The sequence below is a fragment of the Myotis yumanensis genome, unplaced genomic scaffold, assembly GCF_028538775.1.
Source record: "Myotis yumanensis isolate MYYU_CA2020_CCGP unplaced genomic scaffold, mMyoYum1.0.hap1 SCAF_3, whole genome shotgun sequence".
NCBI classification, from domain to species: domain Eukaryota; kingdom Metazoa; phylum Chordata; class Mammalia; order Chiroptera; family Vespertilionidae; genus Myotis; species Myotis yumanensis.
The window spans coordinates 18695657-18719911 of NW_027223754.1; the positions used below are offsets into that span (position 1 = coordinate 18695657).

Sequence of the window (24255 nt, forward strand, 5' to 3'; positions counted from 1 at the left end):
CAAGATTTTTACAATCTTGCTCTCTGAAAATGGTATTTAGAATGCTAAGGAATGTCAAGAAATGGGATAATGTGCTGGGAAAATTCATTACCCTAGCAAGCAAGGGACACGTGGCTTATTCCCATTTTACGCAGTTGAATCAGTAGAATTAGCCTTGAGCTGAACAGATCAGTCTTGTATTTTCTCCAGCATTTCAACTCTAACCCAAATGCAGAATAGCAAAGGCCAAAGGACCAGTAGACCAAGCCAGTGATGCCAACACTTCCAAGGGTCCTGAAATTAACTCAGGCACTGGAGTCCCTCAAGACAATAATGACCACGAGCCTGTTCGAATTTCTTAGAACTTTCACCAATAAGAACAGACTTTCACCAATAAGAACAGTACTTCTGGGTCCAAATTGAGCTGAGCTCAAACCTCCTATAACCTAGGCTTATCTCTTATCCCCTATTTTATCTTTTCCAAACCCTGTAACAAACCTGAAGAAATACCCTTGCAAAAGAGTCTTGGTGGGTTCCTGGAACAGATGAACTCAGATCAATCATATATTCCTAAACAAATTAAGCATCTATTTGAATAAAACTCTGCCTTTTGGGGCCTATTTTCTATAGTGTATTTCTATGGGGCATATGTTCTAGAAAAGGCACATTTTACTTTATAAAAGCAGATGTGAAGGGAAAGTTTTGAAAAATGCACAAATTGTAATCAATTTATATTTATTTGAATGTTTTTAATTTGACACTCTCTCCAGTGATTTTTTTTCTGGCTTCTTCCTTTTATCTGAATCATTAAGTTTATTATATAAATGGAGCACATCACCTGATGTTCATTCTCTTATAGAATTGCTGATAGTTCTAACTCCCAGCAAATAGTAAAACAAATGTGAGCAGGGACACAGAAAACCACATGAAATCTATGGGATAACTGAAAATTCCTAACCTTTACCCTTACATGCATACCCAAGTTTCTATGTTTACCTCAACCTCCTCTACCTTTTCTTTTTTCTTTTCATTTTTCCCCCACACCTTCCCCCAACCTTCTGCCTAACTCAATTCAAATCCTTCACTGCAATCCATGGATTTTATGATACTTGACCTTGTTAATATCCACATACTATCCTATCCTGCAGAGGTGGCTGGAACTGAGCTTCCTCTTTGTATGGTAGAGGAACTAGTGATCTCTGGATGGTGACTGTATTCTCTAAAACAGACCCAAAATAGTGGGTCTGTTTTTAGAGAATCCATTAAAGTGCTCGCTCCATTGAAAACTATGGCTGGCCAAGTACAAGTTAACTGGAGAATTCTAGATGGCCCTTTCTACGCAAACCTCATTATGTAGTTTGGATCTCTGCAGGTTGCTGTATAGTCATCCCTGCAGCAAAGACTACACTGTGATCTCCAACAGGGCAAGTATCAGAATGATGATACATATTCTAGACACTTTCATGAGTAAGTTGCTAAAATATCAGCAGAGTGTCATGGTAAGGGCTCTGGAGTCAGTCAGCTTGGCTTTACATCATCACTTACCAACTATATAATCCTTTGGATAGTTATTTATCCACTGTAAGCATCATATCCATCATCTGGAAAAGTATATAATAATACCTGTCTTTGTGTTGTCATGATTATTAAGTGACCTTAGTTACATGTGTTAAGTGTGGTACTAGACCCTAAAAAGACTGATAAGTGTCTCTTTCCTTTCTTCCTTCCCTCCCTCCTCCCCTCCCTCCCTTCCTTCCTTCCTCCCTCCCTCTCTCTCTTTCTATTTTCCTCTCTCCCTTCCTTCCTTTCTTCCTCTGACCATTTTTGAGGGCATATCTGGGAGTATTAAAGGAATGGATATCTACACCAGTGCTTCTCAAGTATAGTCTTCTAACCACCAGCAGCAGCAGCATCACCTGGGAACTAGTTACAAGTGCAAATCCTCTGGCCTACCCCAGATCTCTAGGGTTGGGGCCCAGCTATCTGTGTGCTAACAAGCCTTACAGATGATTCTGAATCTGAATATTCTGGTATGGGGTTTTAAGTCATGCAAGAGGATATCTGTCTCCAGTTAAGGTGAAAAAGGAAAGGCCTTGCTAACATTGTAGTTGGGCAGTATGGCAGAATGTAGAAACATTATTAAAATTACTAGAAAAGCGCAGTCTTGAGCAGTTCAGTCTTTTGGGAGTGTACCTTCTACTCAAGATGTAAATAGGAGAGGAGAAACAGCTGCTCCATAATTCTTTAGTCATTATCAGGTAACTAAATAGCATGGGAGTGTTGACCAAATACTCTCCTGGGTAATTGACAGGGGGAGTGCGAACTTGTCCCAATTCAACAAATATCAGAATACAACTCACAAATACTGTGAGTAACAGGGAGCAACTAAGTAGATGACCTTTCATTGCCTTCCTTCAGGGATGTATTTTTTGGGTCCTTTCTGGAGGATATTATAGAATGAAATTGTGGATAAGACCTGGGAGGAGACTTCTCTAGTGTCATAGCAACCGTAACAATGTTAACATACATTAAGATACACCGAAGACTTCATGAAATTTTCATGTTCAACAGCTATGTAGAACATTTTGAAGGATACAGCCCCTTACCCATCTTCCCATATGATATATCTTTTTAAACTGAACTTCCTTTCTTGCTCTTTTAGAGAAGAACCTGCTAGGATATTGTCAGGATTTGTTCTAGCCACAGAGATGAAAGTGGAAAAAGCTGTTCATTCTATAGTTGAAGAGTTATTTTATTTATTTGTTTGTTTATTTATTTTTGCTAAAGTATTTTTTGGAGAAGTTCTGATATAATTCCTTTTAGGATTTTTCTCTTCATCATTGCAATAGTATTTAGCTCTTTCTATTATAAGTAAGAAAGTATACTCACTGCAATATTTGTGTTAGTCATTGGTATGTTTTTCTACTCACTTTTTCCAAATCAACTCTACCTATCTTGAAAAATTAAAATAATAGCTTTAAGATAAACCCTAGTGATAATTTCCCATTAACCAAAGACAATAGAAAAAATACAGGAAAATGAGAAATGCATCATTTTTGAAAGGTCAGATTCTCATGCACAGTATTTTAAAGCATTTAAAAACAGCAGTAATATTTATTTAAAATGTTCAATAATATTGCAGTTATTGGACCTCAATGAGAAATTTATTCATTTACAAAGTACTTCTCAGCTAATCAAATTCTTCCAGCCTAGTGTTGTTCAATAAAAATATAATGAATCACATATATAATTTAAAAAGTTGTAAAAGCCAAATTAAAGAAAGGTCAAGAGAAACAGATGAAATTAAATTAAGTAATATATTCTACTTAACTCAGGATATTAAAAATATTGCCACTTCAACATGTAATCAATATAAAAAATCAATGAGATATTTTACATTTTTTTTCACATTAAGTCTTTGAAATCCAGTATGTATTTTATACTTGCAGCACTTCTCAACTTGTACTAGCCCCGTTTCAAGTTCTCAACAGCCACCTGTGACTACTGGACAGGGCAGTTTGAGACATAGAAAAAATGATAAGTCTATAAGATATCTTCTTAAATATAGTTCCCCCAAATATAACACATTATCAGATAAAAATGTATACATTTACAAATAAATATCACTAAAGTAAAAGTGTGTTGAATGTAAAGCTATTGATTTTCAGTAATTCTATATGTTAAGAAACAGTGTTTCTTATTCTAAAACTGTTCTTGAAAGACAGCATTGCAGTTCAGTTGACAAGTGTAGATACTTGAAGGTGAAGTGGTTTTGTACTATCCATGTTTAAATTTGACGAGCTTTATCAAGCACCTTGTATTCTTGATTTTGGGATACACTATTCACATTTCAACATTTTTGAATATGGAACACATCTTGCAATTAATGTATACATTTGAGATGTTCGTACTTCTTTTCCTAAACTTTGTTATATCCTTCTCAACACAGAAAGACTTCTCAGACATTGTGTGTGTTTTTTTTTTTTCGCTAAAAGTATTACAAAGGGTATTACATAAGTGTCCTTTTTTCCCCCCCGCCCTTGACAAACCCCTGCCCTCCCTTACCCCCCAGTGTCTTATGTCCATTAGTTATGCTTATATGGATGCATACAAGTCCTTCGGTTGATCTCTTACTCCCCTCCCTCCTGTCCCCCAACCCTCCCTGGCCTTCCCACTGCAGTTGGACAATCAGTTTGAGGCAGCTCTGCCTCTGTATCTATTATTGTTCAAAAGTTTGTAATGGTCTTTATTATCCATGAATGAGTGAGATCATGTGGTGTTTTTCCTTCATTGTCTGGCTTGTTTCACTTAGCATAATGCTCTCCAGTTCCATCCATGCTGTTGCAAATGGTAAGAGCTCCTTCTTTTTTACAGCAGCATAGTATTCCATCGTGTAGATGTACCACAGTTTTCTAATCCATTCATCTACTGATGGGCACTTAGGCTGTTTCCAGATCTTAGCTATGGTGAATTGTGCTGCTATGAACATAGGGGTGCATATATCCTTTCTGATTGGTGTTTCTGGTTTCTTGGGATATATTCCTAGAAGTGGGATCACAGGGTCAAATGGGAGTTCCATTTCCAATTTTTTGAGGAACCTCCATACTGTCTTCCATAGTGGCTGCACCAGTCTGCATTCCCACCAGCAGTGCACAAGTGTTCCTTTTTCTCCACATCCTCTCCAGCACTTGTCGTTTGTTGATTTGTTGATGATGGCCATTCTGACAGGTGTGAGATGGTACCTCATTGTTGTTTTGATTTGCATCTCTCGGATGATTAGTGACTTTGAGCATGTTTTCATATGTCTCTTGGCTTTCTGAATGTCCTCTTTTGAAAGGTGTCTATTTAGATCCTTTGCCCATTTTTTGATTGGATTGTTTATCTTCTTTTTGTTAAGTTGTATGAGTTCCCTATAAATTTTAGAGATTAAGCCATTATCATGACGTTGGCAAATATGTTTTCCCACAAAGTGGGTTTTCTTGTTGTTTTGTTGATGGTTTCTTTTGCTGTGCAGAAGCTTTTTATTTTGATGTAGTCCCATTTGTTAATTTTCTCTTTAGTTTCAACTGCCCTAGGAGCTGTATCAGTGAAGAAATTGCTTTGGCATATGTCTGAGATTTTGTTGCCTTTGTATTCTTCTAGAATTTTTATGGTTTCCTGTCGTACATTTAAGTCCTTTATCCATTTTGAGTTTATTCTTGTGTATGGTGTAAGTTGGTGGTCTAGTTTCATTTTCTTGCATATATCTGTCCAATTTTCCCAACACCATTTATTGAAGAGGCTATCTTGGCTCCATTGTATGTTCATGCCTCCTTTGTCAAAAATTAATTGAGCATATTGGTTCGGGCTAATTTCTGGACTCTCTATTCTATTCCACTGATCTATATGTCTGTTCTTGTGCCAGTACCAGGCAGTTTTGAGAACAGTGGCTTTGTAATACAGCTTGATATCTGGCATTGAGATCCCACCTACTTTGTTCTTTCTCAGGATCGCTGCAGCTATTCGGGGTCTTTTTTTATTCCAGATGAATTTTTGGAGAGTTCATTCTAGATCTTTGAAGAAGGCCATTGGTATTTTAATGGGAAGTGCGTTGAATTTATAGATTGCTTTGGGTAGTATGGACATTTTAATGATGTTGATTCTACCAATCCAAGAACATGGTATGTTCTTCCATCATTGTGTGGTTTTTGTTTTTTTAGACTGTTTCAGCACTTGATAGATGAATTTCTTAGAATTTTTATTAAGGATCAGAATTTAAAGGTGGGACTATATGAATAACAAACAACAGAATTAGTGTTTGCCTTGAAAAAACGAAGGTGAGGGGGACAAAGAACAGCTTTCTCTTCCAGCTCCACTTCAACCACAAGGATAAAAATCTATGAGATCTTATGATACTTGACCTTGTTAATATCCACATATTCTCCTGCAGAGGTGGCTGGAACTGAGCTTCTCCTTTGTAAGGTAGAGGAACTAGTGATCTCTGGATGGTGACTATATACTCTAAAACAGACCCAAAATAGTGCCTAATACAATGCATTTTTTATACCACTGCTTTCTTCCAAGAGGCATCAATGGTGGCTTGCCTGCATTCATATAAATATAGAACTAGACCCTCAGTCAATTTGTCCTATTAGAGCAAATCCTTAAATTCCCATTAGGTAGGAAAGATGAAGGCATGGGGTGGGGGGGAGGGGTGATTAGGGCAGAGGTCCTAGTTTACTGCTCATTCTAAATATAGTTGAATTACTGAAAACTATTTATCTTCCATGGTAATAGTCAGACTCTCATTTTTATACAAGTCACATGTGTCTTTTGGAGAACTCAAAACATTTTTAAACACCAATTCCAATAATACTGCATGCCAAGGTAAATAAGAGGTCAGAATAACTACAACATAAAGCTTGGCTAAAACACTGCATCACAACACAAGTACTTATTATTTTACATACTAGAGGCCCAGCACACGAAATTGTGCATGGCTACTGTCCCTAGGCCTACTCTGTTATCAGGGCCCTCTTCCGCTACTCGCCAGTCCCCAGTCCCGCTCCACTGCTGCCCACCCTGGTTCTTCATGGTTCCCCATTTGCCATCCAGAGATCGGCGCCTGCGGGCCAGAGGGAGGGACCAAGAGGTCTGCCTTGCACCCACTCGCCAGTCCCCAGTCCCACCCTGCCACTGCCACCCACCCCAGTTCCCCGTGGTTCCCCATTCACCATCCGGCAAACAGAGCCTGTGGGATGTGGGGAGGAACCGAGAGGTGGTCAATGCACCTCATAGCAACTGGTCAATAGGTCATTCTGGTCTTTACACCGTTAAGGTTGCTGGTCTTTTATTACATAGGATATGTAAACAGACACTGTATATATCTCTCTCCACAATCTAGGACATCTGCGGAATAAGTTCTCATTGTTCCTTAATACTCTGTTAATACTGAGCTTTCTCTATTTCACTGGTCCCAGGAATGATGGAAACATGAAAGCACCTCAGGGATGGTCCACAAAGTCAATAGTATCAGGGAGCTGGGGTGCCTGATTCTGTTGACTTCTCTTCGGAAGGCGATCCTCTTATAAGGGCCAGGGTTTAGAGCCCCAATTACTGCTCACGTATTTACGTCCAGCTAATAGAATGCATGCGGAGAACTTTAGCATGGACACTCCTCTGAAGAGGCAAGGAGCATGCAGCCACCTGTGGGGTGGGCCTTGCACCATTGTATTTCATGGAGATTGTGACTCCACTTCCACTGGGAAGAAATGGGTTGTTTTTGGTTATTGTTCTCTCATTTTAACATTTTATTTTGATGTTTCAAGAGGAGGAAAAACTTGAAAAATTTTTTCATTTGTATTTCCTCTGTAAGATTCCTGCACAATTTCTACTACCGATCTTTTCCAGGGGCTTACCCAGAATTGCTGAAAAAGGATTGTGGGCATGTTCAACCACAGCCTCAGCATAGAAAAGCTCTCTAGCTGTGCCTTCTATTCTTTAGTTCCTGTCGTGTGTTTGGTGGGTGGCCCCCTAACCAAAACTGGGATTACTGGCATGTAGGAATTTGTGAAGCTTTAACCAGTATCTTTTGAATACCTTATGTGGAGGGCAACACTTTGTCCCAAACAAAACCAGACCTGTATAAATCTTACCAGAGACTCCAGAATTGAAAGAGAGGGAGAATAACTGTCTTTTTTTCTTGTTTTTTTCCTTTTTCTTTTTTTTTGACTAAGATAGGGAAGGGACCAAGTATGAAACACCCTAAAGTTGGCTCCCTGGTCAGGGGATCAGCAAGTGGATCACACTGACCATACAACAGTGGCCAGAATGCAGGAAAATAAAGCTTTCACTTGTCCACTTCTGGCAGAGCATGTGTAGGTTCTGGCGGAAGTCTGCCCCTGTCTCAGCCTGGAGCTTCTATCTTTGAAATGGAAGGTAATTGCCGGCAGCTAGAGCTCACAGGCATACCACATGATGAGTGAGGTCATGTTAATAAAACCCTTGGAAAGAGAAGCAATCTGAAACAGCAGGGCTATTACCGTTCCAAGATTATTTTATAAAAGTGAACCCGAAGTTCAGCGTGATGATTAACAAGCTATTAGAGCCAAGCTATTGATTTCTCTATCTTTAGAGGAGCTAATGCAGTGCACACCCACAGCCCACAGCCCCAAAGCTCTCCTTCTTCCTGTGCTTCGTGATGGCACTTTCCTTTGGAAAACGCAAATCATTTAACACATGGGCCATCTTTATCATGCAGGTGCTGGGAGAGAGGAAAAACACCTAATGGATTGTGTGTTGAATTAATGTTTGCTGATAACAAAGGTTAATACAGATACGTAGAAAAATCAAAACATTAAAAGTAGAAAGAAAAAGTAAAGCATTACTCTGAAGTCTTTTCCTCTGGAAGATCTAGTGTTCACTGTTCTGTGTACATCATGCACTCATATATGTCTGTCATCATATTAAGCATGTTTTATGACTTGTTCTTTGTTTCTTTCCTCTCCTACTCATCACAAATAACAATATCACTGATGGTTTCTCGTGTCCTTTAACATAGATTTCACTGTTGTTTCTATCTGCAAAATATTTCATGGATGACATATACTGTTAGCTAAATCATTTAACCATTCTCCTGTTGATGGACAAAGAGGGTGTTCACAATATTTTTACTCTCATAAACAATGCTCTGATGACTCTTGTGCGTACATCTTTGATCTTTTGACCAAATTTCACTCTGTGATAAATCCATGGAAGTCGCATGGATTTTGTTGAATCAAAAGATTTGGAGATTTTGTATCTTTAAACATATTGCCCACCTACCCACCAGGAAGGTCATACCAGATTCTTTTCTGCCTGCACTGCAATAGAGTGCCTGCTTCCCCCAACCTTACCAATGCTGGGTAATGTCAAGGTTTTTGATCTTTGACAAACTGATAGGGAAATAAAATGTCTAATGATTTCTACATTACATTCTAGCCATGCCATATCAGACTATAACTGAATGCAGTTGTTATGTGTCAGGGGACCTGGTTTAACTCATAGCACACTGTTTGAATCTGTTTAATAACCAACTATGATATAATGAGACTTTGCTGTAGTTTTGAAAAAGAAGACAAATATTCACATGGTTTAAATTACTCTCTCATTTACACTCTCGATGTGCTAGATCATCTGGGAAGCCCTTTGGAGATGCCCCAGATGACCCCGTACAAGTTGTTAGCTGCACTCTCCATGAAAGAGAGACTGTTCTTGTCCAAAGACCATGATCAAGAAAAGCATCTTGGAAAAAGTACTAGTCTACAACTGAGATGGCTCCATTGGGTGGCCTGTGGCACTTGATTCACTCGGAGGTACTAATCCCTTTGCCTTCAGCACTAATATTTTCACAGTTTTGACATGTTTTAAAGATTATTATCTCCAGGAAAGGTAATTGAGGAGACCTCACACTTCATCTGAAGTATTCTCTTTATTAAACAGCCACACACAAGGCAGCGTATTTCTCTTTTCACTGACAGGTTATGTCAAGATTTACAAGGCCTGGTCTACATGAAAGCAAACACATGTTTGGGCAAAGATTCAAATAAGTCAAAGATGGTCAGCGTTACCCTAAGACAAACATGAGGACTTGCCCCTCTTCTGCCTGCACCAGAGGCCAACCCTCGAACACACAAACACACGTACACGTATGCACCAGTGGTTTTCATTTGTAAATGCTGTTTTCAAATATTTGCTTTGGGTTCAGGTTTCCATGAAGACATCCATGATTGGTTTACTGTGAGTTACCTTCTGGCACGTTGATCTGCGCAAACCTTTTTGACTGTAGTCAGCTAATTAATTTTGAATCCCGTGATAACATATGTTCCTCAAATTACTTTCAGATAGTTTGCATTCTATGTATGCTACAGATAGAAAAATGAGGAATGAGAAAGTTATCTTGAGCCAATATTTTGAAACCTGGTGTTTGGAATTCTAGACGTTGATGTCTCCCGCCTTGTTGCTAAGCCCTTTTTTTAGATAATCATCCAGCAACTATCCTGGAATGTTGCTGACTAGTTAATTGGGTCTGGGCAGTACATCCATATGCCAAATTTTAGGTTTCTCAAACTTTTCTCTGTGACTACAAGTGAGCACTGTGTTCTCTAGTCTATTCCGTAAGCTTCAGTGTCCTTTGTTTTGACGTCATTTCCCCACTTGTGACATCCACAATACATTACACAAACTTGACAGTGAAGGACCAGTGTGCGCAGGGCACACTGAAAGGCACTTGTCCTGGGTCCTTGGAGCTGAGAAGTCCGGGCCAGCCAAGGGGTGCTGGATCGTTATTAGCCCTTAAGAGGTGCCACACTCATCCCACAGGCCCTTGGCTTCTCTATGGTTTCCCAATATACCTTCATCTGGAGTGTTAATGATAGGTGCTCTTTTTAGAGTTTAATTAGATAAAAAGCACTGGTCATTGATTTTGGGGTGAAGAATCAGAAAAATCTGGTAAATTAGGAATAGCCGGTAAATGAAAATGAAACATTATAATTTTTGTGCAGAGAGCATGTTAGGGTGAGTCAGGGGACTTGGTTTAAGTCCCAGATTTAGCCCTGACTGGTTTGGCTCAGTGGATAGGGCATCAGCCTATGGACTCAAGGGTCCCAGGTTCGATTCTGGTCAAGGGCATGTACCTTGGTTGCGGGCACATACCCAGTAGGGAGTGTGCAGGAGGCAGCTTATCGATGTTTCTCTCTCATCGATGTTTCTAACTCTCTATCCCTCTCCCTTCCTCTCTGTAAAAAATCAATAAAATATATTTTAAAATGTTATTAAAAAATAAAGACCCAGATTTACCTCTTACCAGTTATAGAATCTTGGCTGATTCAATTCAAATATTTGAGCATTAGTTTCCTCATCTATGGGATGCAGTGAAGATGAGGTCATATATAATTAACCTTGCCATGACATTTGGCACATTGTAGGTACTCATTGAAAAGCAGCTATCATTTTTATTTAAGCCCTCTCTGTCTTTATATTTCTACTAGAGGCCCGGTGCACGAATTCGTGCACCAGTGGAGTCCCTCAGCCTGGTCTGCAGGATCAGGCTGAAACCAGCTCTCTGACATCCCCTGAGGGGTCCCGGATTGCGAGAGGGTGCAGGCCAGGCCAAGGGACCCACCAGTGCACAATCAGGGCCAGAGGGACACAGGAAGTTGGCCAGCCGGGCGGGACCACGGGAGGGCTCCAGGGCATGTCCAGCCCATCTCACTCAGTCCTGATCGTCCGAACCCCAGCAGCAAGCTAACCTACTGGTTGGAGCGTCTGCCCCCTGGTGGTCAGTGAACGTCATAGCAAGTGGTTGAGTGGCCTTAGCATGTCATTAGCATATTATGCTTTGATTTGTTGAAGGGACAACCAGACGACCGGACATTTAGCATATTAGGCTCTTATTGTATAGGATGATTTACTATATATCAGTAGCAATTCCAGTACATCTTGGCTAGATAGGTACCACTGAATGTGAAGGGGACGTAAATGGAATGATACTGTCTGAGCTAGAGAGAAAAAGAGTAAGAAAGCAATTAAATGTATCTCTTTTTTGTTGCATTTGCATCAGTTGGCAATATCCAAAGAATAAGTGCCTTGGAGCAGGAAAAGTTGGGATATCAGATTTCTTCATGGCTGTAGTAAAGTCCTTTTTAGAAAGTAGTAATTTTCTCTCCATATTGATTTTTTTTCAGTTTTATTGAGATATAATTGACACATACAATATAGAAGTTTAAGGTGTTACCACAATAAGTTTAGTTAACAGTAATAATTTTATATAGATATAAGGAAAAAAAAGAGAAGAAAAATGTGTTTTTATTTCCCCTTGTGATGAGAACCTTTAGGATTCACTCTCTTAGCAATATTTAAATATACAGTACTATATTTTTACATTTCCTGTATAAGTCTAGAAGGAAATGTGAAGGCCAGGAGTGAGCATGATTTCACCAGGATGAGAATCACATTTACAAATTAGTATGGCCAAGGGTATCAGTATGTTTGATTTAGACCAGGAGACAACAAGCTATAGCCCAAAACATAAAGTTTTATTGGGACACATTTATTTACAACCATGGGTGCTTTCTCGCTACCACCTCAAAGTTGTTTAATTGCAAGAGAGACTCAGAGACCATATTGCCCTCAAAGCTGAAAATATGTACTATCTGCCTTTTACAGGAAAAAAAAAAATTGTCAACCTTTGATTCAAATTATAATAGCACTAGAGGCCCAATGCACAAAATTCGTGCAAGAGTAGGCCTTCCTTCCCCTGGCTGCCAGCACCAGCTTCCCTCTGACCCCCCCTCCCCCCCACCCCTTCCCACCCCCACCCCACCACCCGCAAGCACCCAGGACCTGGGCTTCCCTCGAAGCTCCAGCTTCTTCTGGAAGGCTGTCTGCTCTAATTAGCATATTACGCTTTTATTATTATAGATTGTTTCTGATTGAATAGGCAGTGGTGGTACCATCACATAAAGTTTATACTACTGAAAGGCACATAATAGAAAGACTGGAGGCTTAAGGAAAAGTATATGTGAATCCATTTATTTGGAATAGGAGGATGAATGTTCCAGCACCATCATTCTTGTGAGGATGCATACACATAGGTGGGACTGGGAGTGAGAAGATGGAACTAAAGTCTCTTCCATGAGACAGTTACTCTGGCTGGGTTACAGTTCGTAAAGTCTAAGGGAAACCATCTCATACAGGTCTAAGGAAACAGGACTATCACTCCATATAAAGGCTCAGAGAAACATATAGTAAAGGTGTTATGCTGGGTGAGAAATATTTAATAAGGAATATCAATAAGAATTTGTTCCAGCCCTGACCGGTTTGGCTCAGTGGACAGAGCGTCGACCTGCGGACTCAAGGGTCCCAGGTTTGATTCCGGTCAGGGGCATGTACCTTGGTTGCAGGCACATCCCCAGTAGGGGGTGTGCAGGAGGCAGCTGAATGAAGTTTGTCTCTCATCGATGTTTCTAACCCTCCATCCCTCTCCCTTCCTCTCTGTAAAAAATCAATAAAATATATATTTAAAAAAAAAAAAAGAATTTGTTCCATATTGAGAGGATATGTTTTGGAGCCCAGACCAAATAGATCTTGCAGCAAGAAATGAAAGGTCAATTTGGGTGACTTCATTTAGGGGCAAAGCTTATGAAATAGCAACTCGATGGCTAGCCAATGAAGAAATAGGAGAGAATGTTCATCAGTTGCCATGAACTGCCTGCGTGGAATTTTAGTGTTGGAGCAGTGATGGGTGTGCATACCTATGTGCAAACTGTAAAAGAAAAAAAGAATCGGATCCATTTTTATCAAAAATAGAGAAAAAAATTGTTCAGTTGTTTGAAACTCTTCTGACACAAAATATTGTGTAATTCATAAACAATTCTGTATGACCATTTTAATTCATATAGGACTCACTAGCTACCCTCTTGTACAAAACAATTGCTCTTTGGGTGTGTTAATTTGATGCCTAAGTAGTAAACATTACCTTAGAGGATGTTTAAGTTTGTGAAAATGATGAATTGAAGGATTATGTACGTAGAAAATGTGGTCATGGACCCTTCTCTCTCTGATCACCACCCCCAACTCCACACCCCACAAGCACACACTGCCTTCCCGCAGTGACATTGGCCACACTGTTTCTGCGACACACAAAGCCCATGCCCAGGATAAGCTTTCCTTTTAAGTGCCTATCGGGCTTTCAGCATGTGCTTTGAAGAGATAGTGACATTGCTATGCTCTGACATACACCATAATGTCAGCACAGCAGAAGCAAGTGGAAGATTCTACTTTTCTGATAATGATCAGTTGCTGTTTCCTGTCTTGAAGACGAAAGTTGAGCAAATGCAAAGGTCATCTGTGTTTATATTAACAATGCAAGAGTTACGCTGCATTTTCGCAACAGCATCAGGTCATTATTTATCCACTTGTCCTTTTTTTTTTTTATCATCCTTTGAACTGCCTACATTTGCTTATCGTGATATTTCTAAGTCTGTAAACACCCCAAGTGTAGCTGTTCTATTTCTCTAAATAGTGTCTTAGGTCATTTTATTATCCAGCATTATAAGTCATAGGAATTCACCCATCTGTTGTCCTTTCGTATCTGGGGTAACTTTAACTCTTGAAGTCTATTGAAAAACTAGAAATGTTATTGTGACATTAGTGTGTTACTTTTTCTTACAACACTGCTTTCCAATGTGTCTTTTTCCCTGAAAAATCACAAGGAAATCCGTAAACATTTGTTTCTTTGGGAGTGGCATTAAGTATAATGACTTTTCCCCTTTCGCTTGATTATTTTCCCTGGGATCAGAGACGCTCAGAGTCTCTTTTTACCAACTCAAAGAAACCTTTAAAGATGGGAAGTCATAGAGCCTCCAAGGCCACCTTTCCAGTGGCCCATGGGCAGACCTCCATAGCAGTAGGGGAGTGTGGGGGGCAAAAAGCAGTTTAACACCAACCATCTTGTCAGTTTGCAAATCATTACATTAGATCTCATGACATACATGATTGAAATTTCTTGCATGTGCATTTTGAGGTCACAACACATCGGTAGACCTGTTTTCAATTCATTTCACTATTTTTAATTTTAAAGCCCCTTCAGCAATGAAGAAAAACTGAGCAATCAGGTTTGAATCAAGTATTAGGCAGATCACAATGTATCAACTGATTATAAGATAGTTCTAATATGTGAGACAGAATAAACTCTCTATCATCTATTGGGGACAGATGCTCAACATCAAGGAAATTGAAAAATGTTTAATTACTTATGTTGAGTAGCTTATAAACACAATATGAACAGAGACAGTTTTAACCACACGGTTATTTTGTTCCAAGTCCTTATCTGTTTCAGCTGGAATAAGCCTGACTGTTCTGTATTAACAAACCACCCCAAAATCTTGGCAGCTTACAATAATCAAGGTCTATTTTTCAGATACTACCTTCCCAGTGGGTGTTAGCAGAGGATTCTGCTCCACCTCATTCTATGGGACCCACAGTGATGGAGGAGCCTCTCTTTTAATATCAATGCTCATTATGGCAAAGGTGAACCACAAGCACAAGCTATGTCTTAAGCTTCTACTGAGATGCCACACAAGTCACTTCCACCCCATGTCCATTTTAGTAGAAGAGCAAGTGAATCCAATTCTGATTTCAGTGTCTTAAGGAAATAAAATTCCACTCCCCCCAGAGGGGAAGCAGTATGGGTGAATAAAATATACCACCCCATCAATCTCCAGTATCATTGGTTTATTTGAGTGAATTCTTGTTTTTCTTATAGATCCCTTTCTTCTTTATTTTATTTTATTTTTTCCATTATTGTTTATCTCCCTATTCCCTTTTCCAATGCCTCTACCCACTCTCTCCCTACCCCTGTCACCACAGTGTTGTCCGTGTCCATGAGTTCTTTCTTTTTTTTCTTTTTTGCTCAATCCTTCCCTCTCACCCCATCATGACATTGCCTCCCCATCCCTTTTAAAACATCAGCCTTAAAATAGTGCTTAAGGAAATCAGCTTTACTAGTTCTATTGTTGGGATATTTTGTCTCTCCTAGTTAGCAGATTTCATTCATAGACTTAAATGGATGGCCCATTATAGAATTATCACCACTCCTAGAACTACAGGTTTTCCTGCTTAGGGGTTTCACTCTTAAGTCTGAAGGGAGTACACCCTTTAGTAAAAGGGCCAAAGCTCCATCCTCCTCTTTCACGGGCTGGTTTCTCTTAGCAAGTTACTAAAACTAGGTACAAGGTGCTGGGGTGTCACTATTCAGCAAGTCTGTGCTTGTGACAGCTCCCTCGCTGGTGATTGGATCACTCCCTGATGGAAACCCAGCTTTTATTGCAGCAACAATACAGTAATGGGTTGTCCTGGACCCTGGCCTCACGTGAAGATGTCTTTATGTTGGATCTGCCCTATATCTGGGGTAGTTGGTTCAAGACTTAGAGAAATGTCGACAGCTCTCTCCTACCAGGTAAGTTGCTTGTTTTTGTTTTGCTTTTGGGATAGGTCCTAGTCATATTCCATCCACTATTGGAAAGTACAGATTAGCATTACATATGGAAGCTTGCTTATTCCCCCCGCTGCATTACAGTTTTCCTAACTGAGCATGGGCTGCACCAACACCAGTGTGTAACCTTCTGCAAGTCAACGTAGTCATGTTGGACCTTAGTTATCGGAGGGTGGGAGTGGAGTGAAGTGTGGTTTCCTTAACACAACTAAGTAACAAGCTGCACATTTTATAATTTGAGTGGGATTAGCGATATCCACGGATATTTACCTGGAGTTTCTCTTCTCTTTGTTTTGTAGAATGATGGGACCCAAACGGGAAAATTGGCCCAAAGAAATATTGGCTTCCAGCTTAGTGAAGCAGACCAAAGTGTGAAGGTAAGTGTTTTGAGACTCTGGTTTCCTAGGACCAAGTCTTTGCCTCATCGCACATAGTCACAGCCTCCTTTTACCACTTTGGCCCAAACACTAGGAAGCCTTCTGCCCACTGGCAGTGTTTCCCTTGCCATATGCTGATTACTAATGCCAGTAAAATACCTAGGTACTTTGGCAGTAACTTATACAAATACGCGTGTTTCTAATTACAGGGAAATTGTTAGAACACGACTTGGACTAGAGATACACAGTTATTAATCCGGGAAGAAATAGTGCTTTGTTTTTCAACAGTAGAAAATAAGAACTTTATTTTAATCATTTCTTTCCCTTTCTCTCTTCTTTTGTTTACTTATCAAAACAAAATGCATGGGCAATTTCATACACTGGCAATACCAGAAGTTCTTGCAAACCATGTGGCCATTTCTACTCAGACTGGACATACTGCATCTGTTACCTGGTTTACATCCACTCCCCTGCTGCAGCTGCATGTCCACAGCCCTGTGTCCTGCCATTGTTCCTTACCATGTGATATACCATGTACATTTTTAAAGAATAAATGTAAATTAATTAAAGTTGTTCTTTTAAATATATATATCTATATAGTTTATGTGCATAGTTTTTTGCTTTTCTGATCTTTTTATCTTGAAGGTCAAAAGGTTAAACCTGAGAGTGGTATGTGTGTATGGAAATTGAATGCACTAGATCAGTGATGGTGAACCTTTTGAGCTCGGCGTGTCAGCATTTTGAAAAACCCTAACTTAACTCTGGTGCCGTGTCACATATAGAAATTTTTTGATATTTGAAACCATAGTAAAACAAAGACTTATATTTTTGATATTTATTTTATATATTTAAATGCCATTTAACAAAGAAAAATCAACCAAAAAAATGAGTTCGCGTGTCACCTCTGACACGCATGTCATAGGTTCGCCATCACTGCACTAGATTGTTAAATGGGCAAGGAGGTTCTTTAGGCAAATCGCACAGTCCTGTTCTTGACTGTGCTGTAATAATTTGCATTATCAAATCAGTGTCTCTTCAGCCTTAGGACAGGGCTACTATTATTGTTGGTGGTTTTTTCAACGTAATCTTGATTCATTCAGTGAACCACACACAATCACCTGAGGCCAGAATCCCAATCCACAGGAATTCCCTTTCAAGTGTAGTGAACTACACTCTTTTTTCAAGATCCCCTTAAGAATTCTCAATTTCTTGCATATAGAATTGTTTTTGCTTATCAATGAAGCAGAGAATGTTTGTAATATTCCCTTTGCTTCACCACATTCAAAGAAGAAGAAAAATCTAGTAACATATCTATGAACAGCAATAAGTAATCTATTCTGCTTTCTTCTAGAACAAACCTGGCAAAGTGTTTAAGAACACATGTGCAGAGTCTGGGCAAATGGTGGCAGCTTAGAGGCACTTGGGTGAGGTTTGAGACAGGCAAATGGAGGATCCGCCATAGGAGCATTTTCATTTAAACTTTGGACTGAGCTGACTCCCAATAATCTAAGTTGTTTATTACAGTGTCTGGAAATTTGCATATGTCATATTATGTTGATCACTGAAAATGGGGACTGTGCTTTTTGTGTGTGTGTAAATGATGAGTGAATGGCAAAGCAGCTACAGAGACACTGACAAAAGAAGGCATTTTTTTCTCTTAGAAAATGCACCTTTTGCTACTGTAGACATGCCCAGTCTAATTGGTTCTTGTGTTACACTGCAATATTTTTCTTTTCCTTTTGAATACCTCAGAAACACTTGTTTTGAAGTTTGTTAATTTAAAACATCAGTCAGCATTCATGTATTGAACATTACTTTACAAATAGGCATTAGGGATAAGAAGATGACTAAGACATGGCCCCTGCCCTCCAGTAGCTCACAATTTAGAGATGTCTCCATGATGAAAATAGCTAGCATTTATTGAGCCCCAACTGTATCTCCTCCAGTATGTTACCTCATTTAATTTTCACAGTTGAGTGGAGTGAATATTGTAACACATGCACAAGCACACACACACACCTAATGTGATGCTCAAAGAAATCAACTAACTTGCCCGTGGTCACAGAATGATTACATGGCCACAGCAGAATTGTGATTTAAGCCCGGATTTCTTCAATTCTAGAGCCTATGCTCTTTTTGCTTCTATTTTATATCAAGCTAACGGTGTAATCCAGAGTCACTCAGGAAACATGACTGAATGGTTAGGATGACAGGCAGCACATTCTCTATTAGCGAGTAGACATCAGAGCCCTGGAAGAGCTCCTAGGATTCTGTCCGAAGCCACTCTTATTAATAAATAGGAATCCAAATGTCCTGACCTGGCATTTATTCTCAAGACTCCCAGGAACGCCCACCCCTCACTCAATAGCCAGTGTATCCCTTCGCATTATTGGTGACCTTGTCATGTTTATTGAAACTTTCATGCTTCTTACTAGTCCTCAAGAGACAAGACCTGACAGGACAGTTAATATTCTCAGAGTTCCTCAGAAATACCTGTTTCCGAGGTCAGAGCCCATGTTGGAAAGGGTGTCTCCATATACCCCAATCTAGGCTGGTTTTGTATTGTTTAGGCTCATCTATCAATATTTCAGATTGTTTCTAGTCTATTACTTCTTTTATTTAAAATAAAAAAGAAAAGAAAAGAAACTTGCTGGGGTGGCTTGTTATCAATTTTTGCTCTGATTATCGCTATAAACCTAAAGGTCTGAACTTTGCCAGTGGTCATAGTGTTTACTGTATGAGATTGTCAAGCAGGTTAAATGAGATAAGAAATGCCACAAGTACCTGGGAGGTACTACTTCACAAATGGTAAATGTTACTCTTTACTGATTTAATGTGTTAGCCTTCCCAGGGACATTTGTTTTCATAGAAGATAAGTAACCCAACCCAGGTTAAAGCAGCGAATTTCTAATTGCAGAATTATTCTCTCCTGTTATCTGGTGGGAAAGGTGGATATATTTTGGCAGAAGGTATGTGAGGATGAGGAAGGTGGGCTCCTTGAAATACACCTGGTATAAGGCTCATCATTCAAGGGCCCTGGGCCTATCCCTACATGACACTGATAGAAAATTCAAGGATTAAAGTACAGGCATAACAATATATTACATATATTGAGAGCTCATTATGTACTAAGCTTATTTTACATTTATTAACTCATTTAATCCTCTCAACAACCTTATAATGTAGGTATCGTTAGTTGTCTTCATTTTATGAATAAGGAAACAGAGCCTAAGTGAGATTATGTAATTTGTCCAAGACCACTTAGTCAAGAGGGAGATAAAAGAGTTGGATCAAATGTTTCCTGACACCAAAGTCTGTGTATTTAACACTATATCTCCCTATATTTACTATCACTACAAGGTCTGCTGTCTGCCCTTCCTGGGCAGACCCCCAAATAACTTCGACAAATCCTATTTAGAGAGAAGAGGTGCTTTTGGGTGGTGGTCAGTTAAACAATGGTTAAAGTTAATGTCCAGATCTAGGTCAAAGGGAAATGGGAAAAGTGGGATGACTGTGTTTTGGGGGGATATTTGTTATATTTGCAGTCATGTATGCAACATTGCCTGTATTCTTGAGTGGATGCTAGGAGGTGTGGCCAGAGGGGGCTTTGTAGAATATGGTATATGTTAGTATCAACTTGAACAGCCATGGTGCTGGGGAGTGGTAATTCCTTCCGGTGGGCTGGGCCTTGTTTCCTATCATCTTCATCTGGGGACCAAGCAGCTGGCATCAGCGGGAGGGATATGTGAGGAGGCATCAGGAAAATGTCAGAATGAAAGAGAAACGCAAATCTCTAAAGGCTGTTTTAGCTCACCCCCCACTCCCTGCAATTAGGAAAGAGATGATAAGGGCCCAAAAGGGTAGAAGAGAGATTATAGATTTAGGGAATTCTTACCGGGTTCATGGTGGAAAAGCAAGATATGTCCAGTAGCAGAGCCATGGAAACTATTAGAAACTAAGCTAATTGCAGACCTCTTATGTGCTTCAGGAAATGGAAAGGCATTTTTCTCTTCGGGGCTTGTATTTTTTCCAATTATCCTTGTTCAGGAAAGAATTCATTCTTTGAGCAATGTAACCTCCTGCTATGATTTCTCAACTCCACAAAGGAGAATAATTATAGATTAATAATGGACCAAAATAGAAAATGCTAAATGTGAGTAGCAGATAAGTGGAAAATATTCTGTCTTGTAAATTGCATTGTTTTGGGTTCCTGGCAACTCGGAGGAATAATTCTCACCTAGGCAGCTCTGAATGAATGTGAGAATTCACTCCTTGTTCCAACCCATGTAAATGTTTAATCTCAGTGGGACTAGAATTGTGAAGTGTCCTAAACTTGGTCAAGAGTAAGAAGAATTTCTTCCAGCACAGATACGTTTTCTTCCTTGGGCTGAGATATCTGTGGCCTTTCACATGCATGATCTCTGGGCACAGTTTTCAGGATATTTCTCAGTAGTACAATATAGACTTAAAGTTTTAACTTATTGAGAATCTTCTGTGGATCAGACCCTGCGCTAGATTATTGCCCATGTGTTATTCATTAAAAAAATTGTTCCGTAGCACCTAGCATGTGTCAGGCACTAGGCTGGGCACTCAAAGCACTGTGCTGTCTCTTAATTCTAACAATGCCTCTGAAAAATGGGGGGTATTATGCATACCTATTTTACAAATTAAAAACAAAGGGATATTGCTTTGGCATACATCTGAGATTTTGCTGCCTGTGGATTCCTCTAATATTTTTATGGTTTCCCATCTTATATTTAAGTCCTTTATTCATTTTGAGTTTATTTTTGTGTATGGTGTAAGTTGGTGGTCTAGTTTTATTTTTTTGCATGTATCTGTCCAATTTTCCCAACACCATTTATTGAAGCTATCTTGACTCCATTGTATGTTCATGCCTCCTTTGTCAAATATTAATAGAGCATAGTGGTTTGGGTCAATTTCTGGGTTCTCTATTCTATTCCATTGGTCTATATGTCTGTTCTTATGCCAGTACCAGGCAGTTTTGAGAACAGTGGCTTTGTAATACAGCTTGATATCTGGTATTGAGATCCCTCCTACTTTGTTCTTCTTTCTCAGGATTGTTGTAGCTATTTGGAGTCTTTTTTTATTCCATATGAATTTTTGGAGAGTTCATTGTAGGTCTGTGATATGCCATTGGTATTTTAATGGAGAGTGCATTGAATCTATGGATTGCTTTGGGTAGTATGGACATTTTAATGATGTTGATTCTACCAATCCATGAACACAGTATGTTCTTCCATCTGTTTATGTCTTCCTCTATCTCTTTTTTTAGAGTCCTGTAGTTTTCCTAGTACAGGTCTTTCACCTCCTTAGTTAAGTTTATTCCTAAGTATCTGAATTATTTTGGTGCAATGGTAAATGGGGTTGTTTTTTTTTTTAATCTCTCTTTCTGTAAGTTCACTATTGGTATATAAAAATGCCAGCCCTAATTGGTTTGGCTCAGTGGATAGAGCGTCAGCCTGCGGACTCAAGTGTCCCAGGTTCAATTCCGATCAAGGGCATGTACCTTGGTTGTGGGCACATCCCCAGTAGTGAGTGTGCAGGAGGCAGCTGATCGATGTTTCTAACTCTCTATCCCTCTCCCTTCCTCTGTGTAAAAAATCAATAAAATATATATTTAAAAAATGCCATAGATTTCTTGTAGTTAATTTTGTATCCTGCTACATTGCTGAATTCATTTATTAAGTCTAATAATTTTTATGAGGTTTTTAGGGTTTTCTATGTACAATATCATGTCATCCGCAAATAATGACAGTTTTACATCTTCTTTTCCAATTTGGATACCTTTTATTTCTTCTTCTTGTCTAATTGCTATGGCTAGCACTTTACCAATATAGCTCCTAGGGCAATGGAAACTAAAGAGAAAATAAACAAATGGTACTACATCAAAATAAAAAGCTTCTGTACAGCAAAATAAACCATCAACAAAACAACAAGAAAGCCCACTACATGAGAGAATATATTTGCTAATGTTATCACTGATAAGGGTTTAATCTCCAACATTTACAGGGAGCTTATACAACTTAACAAAAGGAAGATAAACAACCAAATCAAAAAATGGGCAATGGACCTAAATAGATACTTTTTGAAAGAGGACATAAGGAAGGCCAAGAGACATATGAAAACATGCTCAAAGTCACTAATCATCTAAGAGATGCAAATCAAAATGACAATGTGCTACCATCTCACACCTGTCAGAATGGTTATCATCAACAAATCAACAAATGACAAGTGCTGGTGAGGATGTGGAGAAAAAGGAACCCTTATGTGCTGCTGGTGGGAATGCAGACTGGTGCAGCCACTGTGGAGAACAGTATGGAGTTTCCTCAAAAAACTAAAAATGGAACTCCCATTTGACCCAGTGATCCCACTTCTAGGAATATATCCCAAGAAACTAGAAACACCAATCAGAAAGGATATATGCATCCCTATGTTCATAGCAGCACAATTCACCATAGCTAAGATTTGGAAACAGCCTAAGTGCCCATCAGTAGATGAATGGATTAGAAAACGGTGGTACATCTACACAATGGAATACTATGCTACGGTAAAAAAGAAGGAAGTCTTACCATTTGCAACAGCATGGATGGAACTGGAGAGCATTATGCTAAGTGAAATAAGCCAGTCAGAGAAAGATAAATATCACATGATCTCACTCATTTGTGGAATATAATGAACAACATAAACTGATGAACAAAAACAGATCCAGAGACAGAGAACCATCAATTAGATCGTCAAACCGCAGAGGGAAGGTAGGGGAGGGTGGGGGTAAGGGGGAGAGATCAACCAAAAGACTTGTATACATGCATATAAGCCTAGCCAATGGACATAGAAACCAGGGGCGTGAGGGCATGATGGGGGGGCAATGGGGGGATAAGGACACATATGTAATACCTTAATCAATAAAGAAAAAAAAAAGGGAAGATTTGGAGAAGTTACGTAACATATACAGAGTCACGCAATTAGTATGTGACAGCCGGGAATTAAATTGTTTTGAGTACTCAAATTTATTGAACTCTTGATGCCCCCAGAAGCCTAGATCAGGACCCAATTCTGGCACCCACAGACCTGGATCCAGCCTCCCAGGTGCTCAGACTCCTAGGCGTGTTACTTCATTCTGTTCCCCATTCACCAGTGAAACTTCAGCTCAGAGCCTCAGTTCCTGGCCCTCTGCCTTCCAAAGTCACAGTGGCCTAATCTGACAAAATAATTTAAAAGGGTGAGGCTAGGAGAAATTGCCAATAATCATCACCTCTTCCCCGGTGCTTCTCAGCAGTGGCCTTCTGGAGACACATTGGTTTTTGTCGGATAGTGAAAAACTGGGACGGCTGAAGAAAGATGACAGGCAGATAAGCAAGGAGGAGGCAGGTATTTCAGTAAATGCCTTTCTAGTTTCATTTATGGCCTCTGTTCTGGGAAATGTAATCATGGCCACCCAGAGTCACATTGGTTTCCTCACAGATAAGGTGAGTAAAGATATCCACGCATCACAAAAGTATTCTGAGGAGATTTCTTGCCCCAAACTGCAGAGCCTTGTATTTAAAAGCACCTTTATCCAAATTGAAAACAAAAAACCCAGTTCACAAATAGGGTATTAGCTCAAATCAATGAGTTGTTGGCTGTGCAGCCCCTGTTGGGATAGCCCCGCTGACTGACCCAAACACCATGTTACGTGGGAGGGCAGAGCAGGGCATTTTGCATCCTCTGGATGCTTCATGCAGGTCCCTTCTCCCGGGGGAACTCAGCTGCTGCCCTGTGAACAACAGGCCTGCTAGTAGCTTGGTCTGTAGTTCTGTGAATGTGTCTGGTTAACCGTCTACAAACCGCAGTGCTTCCCATTTGCCATGCAGATGGAGAGGTCTCTTT

At 39.7% G+C, this 24255-nt stretch overlaps 1 protein-coding gene and 1 long non-coding RNA gene across 2 annotated transcripts in view; both read left to right on the forward strand.

Moving 5' to 3' along the window:
- The window catches only part of NRG1 (neuregulin 1), a 960018-nt gene that overhangs the window by 640977 nt on the left and 294786 nt on the right, over window positions 1-24255 (forward strand). The window lies entirely within an intron of this gene.
- Window positions 15877-16879, forward strand: LOC139004871 (uncharacterized). Its single transcript, XR_011470623.1, has 3 exons — window positions 15877-15955; window positions 16291-16368; window positions 16762-16879. It is a non-coding gene; the product is annotated as an uncharacterized lncRNA (long non-coding RNA).